At 34.4% G+C, this 12,373-nt stretch overlaps 1 protein-coding gene across 4 annotated transcripts in view; it reads left to right on the forward strand.

Annotated features, from left to right (window-relative positions):
• The window catches only part of LOC129775128 (polypyrimidine tract-binding protein 2), a 658,886-nt gene that overhangs the window by 56,250 nt on the left and 590,263 nt on the right, over positions 1 to 12,373 (forward strand). For all 4 annotated transcript variants that reach the window (XM_055779479.1, XM_055779504.1, XM_055779496.1 and 1 more), the window contains exon 2: positions 7,025 to 7,055. The gene's annotated coding sequence lies outside the window, so the exon portion shown is untranslated. The remainder of the gene's footprint in view (positions 1 to 7,024; positions 7,056 to 12,373) is intronic.

Raw genomic sequence — 12,373 nt, forward strand, 5'->3', positions numbered from 1 at the left:
ATCCTGATTTACCTACTTCCTTTCCACCGGCAGCGTGCCGAAAAGCCTGTTACTGTTCCTACCGTCGGTTATCAATCAGTGATAACTTCCGCCCCCTGCCCAACTCATATAATAAAACATTAACTTGCACCTTTTTGATCGATTCCATATTCATTCTAGCGAGGAAGAGCGAGATGGAGTGTGGGAGTGGGAGGGACGCTTTAGGGGCACGTGTTTACGATAAGCCTTTTGTCGTTCCATCGAACACCGCAGGCCATCCCAAACACAACGGCACACACACCGATGGAGCCAAAAGCTAGGGAAAACCTTTGATCTTGGTCGCCGAAGTTTCGTCTAGCATATGTATAGCGCATATAAATGATTCATAAATCGGCCGTAAAATTTTGCTTTGACTTCTAAGGCAAAATTTGAAATCATGAGAGATAATCCTGCTTGATGCGACGTAGACCGGAGAGGATTGTGATCCTGGGCAGCAGTTCTGTCGGTAGCGATTGTTGTTTGTTGGCACAGAGACAGACACTTGAAAAACTTACACGATATTTGATGTATATAGCTTGTGTTCAGTAGAAAAAGTAGGATTAATTAATAATAAATAAAAATAAATCTAAATATAGTCATCTGGACTCGAATGCCATCAGATTCACCCAAAAATAAACTTCCTGCACCCAAAACTAATTTTTAGCACATGTTTTGTCATCCCGATTTATTACATTAAATGAGCCTAAAAATAACAGAAAATGTCATGACTCTCAAATAGTGGTATAGCATTTGTATAATATGTATGGTATTGCAATATAAGATCAAATGAGCGAGCGAAACGAGCGCATTAAACCTTTCCGCGTATTTCGCCGAATACACGGGCCAGACGGAGATATATATATATATACATTTACGTTAAGCTCTCCTTTTTACTCTTAGAAAACATTTTCCAACTTCATTTTATAATGAGGTATAATATTATCACGCCTTTACATTTTAAAGCTTTCGGGACAGATGATTTTATTTGCTCATTTGACGCTTCAGGACACGAAAGGCATTTTTTCTGCCCAAGATTAAATGTTTCCTGGCAACGCTAGTTTAGTTTGGGTGTAGAAATGACGAATTGTTTTTACCAATAAATTAGCGATGACGAACGTTGAGAGTACTCAGTATTTCGGTACCATATAAATAATCTCCCGTTCATTCTCTTTTTATTTCCTTGAAATAAAAATAATGGCTTCACTCCGCTAACCTTTTCCAAGGGTACCCCGAATCGGGATGAATTCTCCATCATGCATAAATTACAATCACCATACAAAGTTCGCACGTATACAAGTGCGTACATGTTGTTGTCCTTGGGCTCTCCTCGCTTACCATTATATGTTGTTTCGACTGTCCGAAAGATACCATATTTCGGCTAACATTCCGTTTTGGCGTTCATCCTGAAAATGGTACCCATTACTCAAGCCGGATATTAGCCTACCAGTTTTACGATGCATTCCGAAGCAGCCGAAACGAGATTAGGGACAACTTACGACGAGATAACACAAAGCAACAACGGATGGCCAGGGCCGCGAATTTGAATTGTAGCGCAAAGATTTGGTCCACATAAATTAAATGAAGGAAATGTGAGCGAGGCAGGATGAAAAATATCCCCCGCTTTCCGCACTCATTGCAGAGAAACGAAGCTTTTTAGAGATGTTTCCGATAGTAGCATGTATGTGTGTCTGTGATGGATTCGGGAAGCAGAACAGAAATCGAATAAAAAGTACATTTCATAAATATTTCATCTATTTTCAATATTTTCTTTCCATTTGCGAAATATGCGACGGGGGTTTGCAGAGAAAGCATACAAAGACTCTCGCCATCATGAACAAGGTAGTGGAAAAAAATGCAAATACAATCATTGTTGTTCTGCTGTGTCGATTGTGATGCGTCCAGTTTTCTAGCAGCGAAAAGAAATAGAGCAAAACACATCGGAATCTCGTTATCACATCTCGCAGGATTATGGGCGAGCATGTGCCAAAGTATATCAGGGGATACCGGTACCTGAACCCGGTACAATGTCGGGATTTGGAATGCAAATCTACACGTAAAATAACATGAATAATCTAAGAAATGTGTCGAGCACGTTCCCGACCACCGTTGTGGGTCATCGGACGCAAACTGCTGCCGTCCGCCTGAGATCTGGATTGGTTTAAAGCCATTTGGTCTTTGGTATTCAAGCAAACAATTGAAAAATGGTAAGTTCATTCTGTGCCCTTCAGGCTGTGCCGACCAATACGAGCAACTAGCATAGCAACAAACATTATTTGAATCTATGAAATGCATTCTCAGAATATGCACAAGGCAAGCTCAGTGCAGAGCTTGTCGAAAAAAATTTAATTGCAATATTAACTTAGGCTTCGCCTCCACATCGGGTTCCGGGGTATAAAATGAATTCCATTTGTGGTTTTCATTCCCGTCTAGCTCTAATCAGTGATCATGTGATGAACGGAGATTCGCACCGAATGACACTTTTTGACGCATCAACTATGCAGAGTGATTGGATTATCATGTCGTGTTGCTTCGAAGGAAAATATCTGTGTAATCTACGTTAAGGCAGGTTCCATGTCTAGGGATACCATATTATCCCGAACATCCTTATTTTCTTTTCTGTTTGGGTGAAACTTGTGCACCGTGAACAATGTAATCTGATAAGCAATTGAGACTACCGGGTTCAAATCATTCATCTGAACTCGCCGTCATTCAAACACTTTTCTGCAATTTTTAAGTGTGACAGGACAAACGTAGTCAGCTCTGTATGAAGCGATCACTACTACTAATGCGCTGCTGTAGGTAAAAATGATATTTGAGGTTCAAAGTTTTCTGCTAAACGAAGCCGATGGAAACGATAGAAAACACACACACCATTTTTGATTGAACTCATTTGGTCAAGCATCGCCTCTGGCAAAAGTTCCGGAAACAATCCATGTATTTGAAGCTTTTATGACGTATAAAACGCAAGAGTTCCTTCTGCAGCCCAAATCTCCTGAACTCCTGAAATCTCCTTCATGAAATATAATAACTATAAAATAATAACTCAAAAACGAAAGGAAACACCTCTCTGATTTCTTGATATGTTATGTAAAAAAATCTTTGCTTTCATGAAAAAATATTAAAAAATTGAGCGCTCTCTATCTTTAACCCAGTAAACTACATTGACGTCTCGATTATATCACTGGGCGTTTTTATCACGTCTCGTTTATATCATTCCCGATTTTATCACTGAAAATATTTCGTTTATATCACGTTTTTTGAAATAAAAGAAATAATATGAAAATTTCAATTCGTCGTTGAGTTATTGAACAAAAAATGAGAATCAAGCAGAAAAAAATATTTTTAAGTATTAAACCACCCCTAGTGATTCACGTAGTCTACGATTTTTTTTATTTATATAGATATAGAAGATATATAAGAGTGCGGCATTTCATCTGAAAATCCATTTCCACATCCAAACAAAGATCAATTTCAATAGCGCAAACATCGAATGGACCGACAACGCTTATCATGATGTAATTTTAAAACATGGGAAATCAATTTTCCGAATTTTTCGACATTCCTTCAGAGTTTTCCGAAAATTTTCCGGTTTTTCTCTTCATAACATTGATCTACGGGCAGAGATGAATACATCAAAATAGAGATGGCTCAAATCGGACGATTCCTTCTTCGGGTTCCACGCTTAGCAACACATCTGGCCTTACATTTTTATTGATATAGGGTAGAAGTACCTATCATCGTCATAGTACCTATTATGGTAATACGAGTTTTTTATAAGTTAAGGAAACATCTTATTTTTAAAGGCTCTAATAAATTTTTAAACATCAGAAATTTCTTCGTCGTACTTGATTCCATGCAAAACATTGTTTTGTTGAAAAGTTTAGTTTGAATATATTGTGTCTCATTGATGCTTGCTTCTTAGCATTTTGCTAAGGAATATGCGGTCAAAATTAGCATTACCATTAGCATCAGTATTGAGCAAGTTGCACAATATCGTAGGTGGTACGAATTCAGAACCGTTACCTTAAAAACTAGCCTCCATCCGTTGCTGATGATTGGTAATACCTCTTAGATGAAGACATGCTTCCTCCAACACTAAAGAATTGTCCTAGACACGTCCTTGCAACTGATAAGGAAAGGGAAGGAATGTTAGTTCAACATTTACTTAAGAGAAATGCAGAACTCTACGACCTCTCATACATGTCTCGGGAATTTAGGAATGTGTTAGTAGGGAAGGTAAACCATAGAATACACTCAGCCGGTGTTCCTGGCGAAGCTTGTGATTACTATTACTATTACTATTACTATTACTATTACTATTACTATTACTATTACTATTACTATTACTATTACTATTACTATTACTATTACTATTACTATTACTATTACTATTACTATTACTATTACTATTACTATTACTATTACTATTACTATTACTATTACTATTACTATTACTATTACTATTACTATTACTATTACTATTACTATTACTATTACTATTACTATTACTATTACTATTACTATTACTATCTAGATACAAAACGTGAAACCAAAATTTATGCTATTTCATCGAAATAAACATGTATTTTCGTTTTACCATAACTGGTACAATTTTACATCTACGTGCCAATTATCGCAATATCGAAAGCTGCCTTATTCCTATTATGGTTGTAGGAAATCGCTGCAATGCTAAAAAGCAGATCTGCTATGTTCCTATTATGGCTGTACGTTGTTATGTTATGATTGTTATGCTATTATTGTTGTAACTCACGTTTTCACGCTGTGAAATTGTATATAAAAGGGCGCTTTTAAACGCTCAATAGTGTTGGGAAATGGCATATGCGTGTCCGACCGAAGCATATTTGTTGATCCACTCTGTTGAAAATTAAATCTGACATTTTCGAACATGTTTTTATACAATTTAGTCAATTAATCATCGAAATAGCAGTGAGAATCTTCAGAAACAGAGTTCAAACTGCTAGAAAAAGTATACTTTTATATACTTTTGAACTCAAATAGCGTATTTATTCTCCAATTTCTGCAAATTGGTGACATATGTCCTCCGTAATTGGTACACTTACCCTAGATTACAGCTCATGTCATTAATAATGTTATAAATGTTTTTATATATATTTTGCAAATCTCAGAGGAAAACGTGTTTAAACAACTAGAAACACTAGAAAGTTAAATAACTAGAAACAGAGATAAACTTTTTTTTTTATTACAAAAAAGCCTGTTTCGAATATATCACGTTTCCATTATATCACGCGAAGTTTTTTTTGTGAAGTGTGATATAATCGTTACTGTATAAAAAAAACGAATACAAATAATAATTAGGAGAACAAAATTCTTTTTTTCGCAAGTTTAACATTTTTTTTAAAAAGAATATCTCATAGGGTTTAATTTGATATGTGTATCATCTGAATCGGTACAGTAGTTCAAAAGTTATGAAATTTTCTGGTGTAAAAAGGGAAAAATGATTATTCGGACCATCGGTAAACTTTGAAAAATCACCAAAAACAAACAAAAATAATGCCTTTCTGATTGTTGGATATGTTATGTGAAGGAACTTCAGCTTTCAAGAAAAAATATGTAACATATAGCGCCCTCTAGTCCAAAGTCATGTAAACAGCAAAAAAACAAATATAATCAATAATTATTATACAAAAACAAAATCCATTTTTTTGCAAGTGTAATATTTTCCCGAGGAAGATGAGCTAATTGGCTATAATTTTATATGTCGATCATCTGAACAGGTCGAGTAGTCTAGAAGTTATGAATTTTTGAAAAAAAGTTATTTTTGGAAAAAAGTGGAAAAAGTTTATTTTTTGGACCACCGGTTAACTTTGATCATATCTCAAAAACGAAAAAAAAAATCTCTGATATCGAGATATGTTTTGTAAAAAATCCTCAGTTTGCAAGAAAAAAATATAAAAAATATAGCGCCTTCTAGCGATAAAAATAAACAAATACAATCAATATTTTTTCCGAAAAATACTAGCCAATTGGCTTTCATTTGATATGTCAATCATAATCAAGGGCATTTTTGGAAAAAGTGAAAAAAAAATATTTGTCGAGCCACACTAAAATGGAAATGGGCCCCCTAATAAAAAATAAGAAAAATACGGGTCTCATTTTTTGTGATAAGAAACAAAATAACATCTTTTCACGAAAATCTGAGAACCACTATATCGGTTTAGCCTGGAATGGCTGTATAAAAAAAAGGTATGATGACTGAAAACCATTTTGAACAATTTTTAACAATTTTTCAAATATATCATTCAATGCAAATGTGGTTTTTTTTCGTTTACTGATTAATTGAGTAAACAAATATCGACTCGAACACAATAAATTGCATAAACATTCTATTAAAGGGGGACCCCTGTCTGAAAGGTCGAAAAATAATGAATTTTCGTGATTTTTTTCGGATGTTAGGAATAAAGTGAAGTGTTCGGGCATTTGGTTATTGTTTCAAATATATTTGAATATGTATTTTCCATTTTCCACAATTTGAAAAATTGCCAAAATAGCGGCCATTTTTTGTTAAAAATGAGTAATTTTTCACAAAAAATCGCGGTTTAGAAGCTCCTTAGAAAACGAAAAAATGACGCTTTAGATAATCCATTTTTACAGGCTGATAAAAAATTTCAGCCAAATCGGTCGAGTAGATCCTGAGATATCGATACCATCAGTTGAAAAAAAAACATGGTTTCGAGAAAAGTGCGTTTAAAAATTCTTACAGCAATACTATGTCCTTTGAGGTGACTTCATACTTTTGGCTTTAACTTTCCAACGAAATCGAATATATGAAAATCCTTTTAGGACAACATTTCTGAGGGCATAAGCTTCCTAAAAATGCAAAAAACAAAAATTCGATTTTTTTTATTTTCCAGACCGGGGTCCCCCGTTAATATTTTCAGATGTTCTTGACTCATAGCCAGTATTTTATACATTTTTGATGAACAACATTCGATCTCTAACCCATTTCTCTTCTTTTTCATTCCAGTGAAACACCGATAACCAGAAGTCGAGCTGAGGTAAGTGCTGGCAATTTCCATACTGAACTCTTTCCTTGCCCCAAACTTTTTCTCCACCATTCTTTCGCTGCTCTTGATGATCTAAACACCCACTCTAGCAGATTAGTTTCGCTTGATTCATGCATCTCACGTTATTTATCATTATCGGCTCTATACTTCATAAGAGCCGCACACTCTTTTGCCTTTCGACACGAAAATCTGTTGCCTTACATTGGAAACTTTTATCACACACACATCGCCTCACACACCCAAACCTCGAAGATTGTCGTAAACCACAGCTATTGACTTGGAAAATTTCGATTTTCATCTATCTTGTATCTAACAGCACGTTTCGCATCTTTCACCACCGGTCCATCCTAGAGCATCCATCCGGGGAATCTTTACGAAGAGTAATTTTTAATTTTCCTAAAAGCTCTGTCCCAACTCTACGATTGAGAGCAAAAAAAAAAATTTACAGCTGAAGAGGGAAGCTGGAAGCGCAAAAACGACGTAGCTCAACTCCTCATCCGCATTCTTCACAACACCCGAGGTTTCGTCTTATTGCTCAAACTTTAGTACCTATCTCTCTACATCTCGTGGCCAGAACTACAAAAGGCTTCTTGATTAGTGAACACCTCCAGTGTTTTCCCATCTTTCTTGCATGCCTTCGCCTTCCTTCCCTCTTTTTTTTGCATTTCATAAAAACATTTTCATTTTCTGTGCTCACACATTCGCTTTTTCGCTCGCCATTGTGATACCGTGGTCCGAGCTCTGGTGGAGGGAAAAACGGAAACCCAGCTAACGCGATAAAATCCTTTATAGTTTCCAACCGGCGGCATCCAATCTCTCAAATTCCGCTCAACAGGCGCGCGCTGGCGGAAAAAATAATGAATAAACCTACCCGGTACAATATGAAAAGACCACTCTGATGCGATTTTCCCTTTTCCATCCCGCGCGTTCAACCTGTATCTAAGAACACTAGCCCCATGATCGGCGTGCAAGCAGGAGGGTGAGGATCGGATATGTAAGGAAAAAATAACCACTTTATGCAAGGCTCCAAACGCTCCAAACGAAGCGTCAGTATCGTTCGTCATCGTGTTCTCTGACGCTAGCGACCCGAAGGCTCGTGCTCGCTTGAGTTTCCTTTAATTTTTGCTTTTGGTTAAACCGCACCGTTAAAAACCATGTTCTGGTGAGAGAGAGGGGCAGAGTTAATTAGGTGAAGTACTTTTTTTTCTGTACTTCACAACTAAATTCAATGAACTTATGGTTTTGTGTATGTGTTTCTGACCGAAGTGGAGGGAGATAGGGCAAATTTTCCACTTATAATTATATCGTTTGATGTGCGAATAATGGGATTTGGTTCGGAGGAACGAAGGATGCTGAGGGGCAATTGGAGGAAGGGTATATAATCCAGTGGTGGTACATTCTGGTACACTTCAGATTCTCTTGAAATTCTACTGCATGTAAGCTGGCCATCTCGGTTCCCGATGCTCGAAATCACTAGACTCTTGAAAACTCTCGTCGAATATCGATGCAGATTTGCAAGGTTCAGACACACTGAATAACCTATTTTTATTCTATCCATTGTGGCGATTCAGGCTGTATGCATACAATTAATCATTATGATGATTGCCCACAACTTATCGATAATGGTATTTTAAATTTAAAATTAAAAATAACACCTTAAAAACCACCAACTTATAAGTTTTTCACTTCTAAAATGTTACTCTAATCCACTAATTTGAAAGTTCCACAACTCAACTCATCTTTCAAATGGCATCAACAGAATTGTCCTACGTAGCGTAATTTTTGAGTTTGAGCCAGTTTACGGCAAACAGAGCCCGAAACAGAGAAAAAGATCAATAACTCTGTGATTATTGGAACTTGAACATATCATATGAGTAGAAGGATTTTTTTCATCAAATATGATCCTCCATCACCGTCTGAAAGAATTCGCATTTTTTTATGAGAAAGGTACTTTATGCCTTTCAAAAAATAAATTCTTCTTTTGTATTCAAAAATCGAAAAATATATGTATAAAACAAATTTTTTTTTGGCTCGATTATATACAGGATTTGATTATATAAGGTGAAAAGAAATCGGAGACTATATATAATCGAGTCCGCCCTGTAATTAGAAAATCGCAAAAATTGTAAATAAAAAATACTTTCGAATAGAAAAAATAGAAAAATAAAGAAAATGGAAATCGAAAAATATGAAAACTCAGAAATTTAAAAATAAAACAAAAATAATCAAAATAAACAAAAAATTTTGAAATCCAAAAATTGAAAATGGAAAAGAATGGATATCTAAAAAAAACAAACAGAAACATTATGAAAGCTTAAATTACGAAACAGAGAAAATGTTCAATAACTCTCTCATTGTTGGAATTCAAACATATTCGTACCACCAAACATGATCCTCTATCACCTCCCGAAAGAATTTGGATTTTTTATATGAGAAAGTATTTTGTAACTTTAAGGGGATGAATAAAAAATTAAATTCATCTTTTATAATCAAAAAACGAAAAATATATGTATAAAAAACGAATAAAAACATGTTTTTGACTTGATTATATAGAAATCAATGACTGTATACAACAGAGTCTGCACTGTATAATATAAAAACATTAAAATTCGAGAATGATTTATGAAAAATAAAAATTAGAAGAAAAAAACAAAAATCGTAAAATTTGGAAACTAAAAAAATTATTTAAAATTACTTTATAATAATCGAAAAATTGGTAATAACAAGAGTTGAGAAACCGAAAAAAAATTACAATCGAAAAATTAAAAAAAAACATTTAAATCAAAAAAATACAAAACTGTAAAATCCAAAGAAAATCACCAATTGAAAAAAAATACAAATGAAATAAATAACGTGACCCTTCGATTTTTTGAAACTTTGTACATGAAAGTTTTGAATATTCAATTCAATTTGTGATCATAATTTCGTTTGAAACAACCTGTCATTTCAATTAACATCCCACTAAAAAAATACATTAAATTATCTAAAATTAGCTATTATGTACACTGCAATTTCATGCAAACACAATTTATCAAAACGGAAAAAGTTTTCTGATTTTTCGCAAATTTCTTAAAAGGAATAAATCTCGCGTAACTTTTGAAAAGGTCCAATGTAACATTTTCGTCAACTCGAGAAAAACGAAGTTGAAGACCCGAACATTAATCTGCGAATTGTATTGAAAGGTATCGATCTCTATCGCTACTTTCACCACTAGCAGTCAAGAATAACTCTGAAAAACCAATCGTAACTGTTGTTCTGTGATTTGAGATTAAAGTTGAAGACTAGGAGCGAAAAATGTTACATTGGACCTTTTGACTGCCCGCATTTGCACATTGGACATATTACGTTGCACGATGCGAATCTGAAACTAACTACTAAACAGCAATTCAAATATCAGCATTTCGTTCTAAAGACTTATTATTGTTGTTATCACTCGTTGAATTGCACTGAAATCGCTAACAACGCCTGTAAGAAACAAAAACCCAAAACGACCGAAGTACGACTTTGTGATGTTTTGACTGCTTTGTTACTTCGGACGTTCCGAGCGTCGGAGGAAAGTGGCGTCCGAAGTAACAGCCGAGTGCTTAAAATACGAATCTGCACATTGGATATTTTTTGTATCGGCGATAAAAAGATGAAGAAGATAGATACATGAACGATTGTTTTTGTAATGCATTCAATGATTGAAAACTAAGAGCGTGCATCCATTAACTCGATTTGTTTACTTTTGTTACATAGGACCTTTTCTAAAGTTAAGCGAGAAATATTCTTTTCGAAAAAATTCAGACTCGTTTTACTTTTATTTCGCGCTTATAGTGCACAATACAGAATTGAAGTGGACTGAACACTCAGCCGGCTTGCCGATTTGCTTATCGTTTAAAAATTTTTGCTTACCGCTAAACCGATTTACGATTTCGTAAGTGCTTTTAAACGAAAAATTATTATTTTTTGCTCGTTTGTGGTTTTTGAGGTGTAGGATTACAGCCATTCGATTCCGAACCGATATAGTGACACTCAGGTTTTTGTGAAAAGTGGTATTTTTAAAAATGTTAGACCAGTACTTTTTTATTTTTTCATCGGTTTGCCCATTTCCATTCATTTTTCTCCTTTTTTCCAAAAATAACTTTTTTCAAAAACTTTCGGATGATCGACATATCAAATTAAGCCCAATTAGTAAAATTTTTTCAAACGAAAAAATAGCACATCTGATATCGAGATATGTTTTGTAAAAAATCCTCAGCTTCCCAGAAAAAATATTTAAAAAATAGCGCCTCTATTTTTAACCTAGAAAACTATGAAAAACTAACTCAATCAAAAATCACGAAAATGAAAATCCAAATTTTTCGTAAAAGTATATTTTACCAAAGAAAACTAACTTATAGGCTTCAATTTGATATGTCGATAATATGAATCGGTCCAGTAGTTTTTTGTAGTGGCAAAAATGGGGAAAATTTGTTTTTTCGAATCATCGATTAAGTTTGAAAAATCATAACTCAAATCGGAAAAAGATGCTAATCTTCGATATCGAGATATGTTATGTCAAAAATCCTCAGCTTTCATGAAAAAATTAAAAAAAAAATAACGCCCTCTAGTCCAAAGTCATGAAAACAATAAAAAATGACTACCAACAATAATTATGAAAATAAAGTCCATTTCTTTTGCAAGTTCAATATTGGCTTCAATTTGATATGTCGATCATCTAAATCGATTCAGTAGTTCAAAAGTTATGAATTTAAAAAAAAGGCATTTTGAATTTAAAAAAAAGGCATTCGGCGTTAATTAGAAAATTCGCGTAAAAAATTCGTGAAAAAACGCATAAAAACATGTGTGCATAAAACAAAAAATATATAATTAGATATACCCAAGCAAACCATTTGTCATGACAATTGTCATGCGAAAATGCGAAAACAGAATAGAAACATACGGTATGAGGCATGATGTCGACGCCAACCTCTCTCAGTTTCTATTCTGTTTTCGCATTTTCGCATGACAATTGTCATGACAAATGGTTTGCTTGGATATACCACAGAACGATTCCACGCCAAATAAGCGGAAAAACGACATAGCTGAAACTATGTTTTTTGAAACTTTTTTTATATGGTGATAACTACCCAAAATCACAAATTTCATTATCTAATGACCAATTTAAATTGCGATTGTGTATACAGCGTCATTATTCTTTAAAGAACCGTTACTCAAAATCCAGACGTCAAATTAAAATATGATGTACGGCAAAGGTGTTGAGAAATACTTTTTCGTGTAGAATAGAAGGAAATGGTCATCTCTAATTTCAAAAAGTTACCTCATAA

This window comes from Toxorhynchites rutilus, chromosome 1 (assembly GCF_029784135.1).
Source record: "Toxorhynchites rutilus septentrionalis strain SRP chromosome 1, ASM2978413v1, whole genome shotgun sequence".
Taxonomy (NCBI): Eukaryota; Metazoa; Arthropoda; class Insecta; order Diptera; family Culicidae; genus Toxorhynchites; species Toxorhynchites rutilus.